This window comes from Phalaenopsis equestris, unplaced genomic scaffold, assembly GCF_001263595.1.
Source record: "Phalaenopsis equestris unplaced genomic scaffold, ASM126359v1 Scaffold232437, whole genome shotgun sequence".
Taxonomy (NCBI): Eukaryota; Viridiplantae; Streptophyta; class Magnoliopsida; order Asparagales; family Orchidaceae; genus Phalaenopsis; species Phalaenopsis equestris.
The window spans coordinates 34,927-37,167 of record NW_018250402.1 but is presented as its reverse complement, the minus strand read 5'-3'; positions in this window follow the sequence as shown (position 1 = coordinate 37,167).

The following is a 2,241-nucleotide window of genomic DNA, read 5'->3' as shown; positions in this document are numbered from 1 at the left end:
AAACAAAGATTAATTAGATGGGTTTTTGTTATGCAAGTGTTTGATTTTGTATTAGTTGATAGAAAAGGGGCTGATAATCAAATTACTGATCATCTATATAAGCTAGAACAAGAATAAATTTTGGACATGGAAAGAAAAATAGAGAGATTAGAAACTTTTCTTGATGAAAAACTTTATGTTGTAAATGGATGAGAAATACCTTGGTATGCTAATATTGTAAATTATATTATTAGTCGTATTTTACCAAATGCACTAACAAAACAACAAGAAAAAAAATTCATTTTGTTGACCTCACTTTCGGTTGAGGTTTAGTTTTCCCTCTTTAGTTGCCTAGGGTCTAGCCATAGAATTTTCCTATTGACTATTATTAGAAAACTAGAAAAGGAACCCTCACCATTAGAAACTCTCAACTCTTCTTTGCTGAAGTTGAAATTCCACATGTTGGTCCTTGTCGGCACTATTTTTTGTTGGAGATTTGCCCGTAAGAAGCTTTTGGTCACCATAATCAAAATCCCTTCGCCCGCTTCGGAAGGACATTATATTTTACCTATATATTTAGTTTTAGAAAAATATGAAATAAAACTAACCCCATATTTTTTATAGTTTTAAATGAAAGAGCACTGTACCTCAAATCTTGTATCTATCCTGAAGGATAAAAACATGACTTGAATGAGACTCGACAAAATAAACTAAGGGATAAATGATGTCCGTTTAGTTTGCAAAACAATTTTATTTGCCAACAATTTTCCTTATTTAATATAAAGGATTAAGTAAGGTTTATATTAAACTGAGTTCGGACATGCTTTCTATAAGGGCAAGCCCCTATAGTTAATTACATCTTAAATGACCAAAGCCACCTAAGAAGACTCTTGATAAAAATCAAAAAATATTATCTTCATGGAAATTCAAAGGGTTGAACTTTTCAATGAGATCGGACGTAGAGGCGTTAAAGGGGATTGGTTCAAATTTGGAATATTTTGCTGTACAGTCCAAGGGAGGATAAACAAAGGGATGTCATGGATCCAAAGGAGAACCTCGATGACTTCCCAAGCTATCCTAATGTTTGGCTTCAGTTTTGAGGAGAAATATTTAGGTGTTTCATCCTGCCAATTTTATTATTTAGGGCTTACATTCATGTGAAACAATCACACAAATATTCTACAAGAATTGAGAATTTAGGTGGTGAGGGAAGACGACCTCGAAATCCATGGACGACGCCCTCGAAATCCTAAGACGAGTTAGGGCTTATATTGTATAGTAGGGCTGTACAAAGGCCTAAAGATAATGTGAGGTTTTACATTGCTTAAGCAAGCAGCCTCAAATTCACATGGCTTTGTTTCTTAAGTCTAATGAAGGAAGATTGGTTTTGCTGGGGAAGACAGGTTTTGCTCTTGAAGATGGCCGTGTTGCCCACCATATCATCTCCAAGCTCCTCACCGCAATGAGTTTGAGTTTTCTAGTGTGTCAAGTTGTGATATCAAATCAGGTGACCCTATGGTTGTATTTCTTTAAATTTGATAGGGGCATGTTAAAGTTGATGAGAGCGACCCCGTTTAAGATCCTACGGTTCCCTCGTTCCGACACCACTATTTTACAATATGATTCACTTAGTCCAAATGAATTTACTAAACTCAACGTAATGAGTTTCATAATTTCATTTAGAGCATGAGAAACCTCGTTAGCAACCGTAGGTTACCTCCTCCGAGGAATTCCTGATCATTCGATAGAGAAATCATAATTTAGTTGAAGTTGTAGTTTTGTGTGATGTTTGTGATTAAATTTTGAGTTTTTTTATATTTTGAATGTTGTGGCGGTGAATGTTATCATGGTTGATTTTAGTTTTTAGTTTTAGTTTTGGTTTTGTGGCTATCCTGATAAATTTAGTTTTCATGCAGAGTAACTGCAAGTTTGTAGATATAAAAGCACAGTATGAAGATACAAGAAAGACAACATGAAAAAGTACAGTATGAAGTATGAAATTACAAGAAAGACAACACTGAAAATTGTAAAAGCGTACCTGACGAGTCTTCTCGTTCCACCACCTGAAACTCAAAAGGCATGTTAAGGCACTTTATATGAAACGGGGAAGTAAATTTTTGACGACGATGACGACGCGCCTAACCCTAGGTCATATCTTGGTGGGTCCTTGTTAATTTAATTAAGGATGATATTTGTCAAGCAAAACATAATCAGCTTAGTAGCTCTCCGAGGTATCCAATAGGTTAAGAGGAAGAAGCAGCT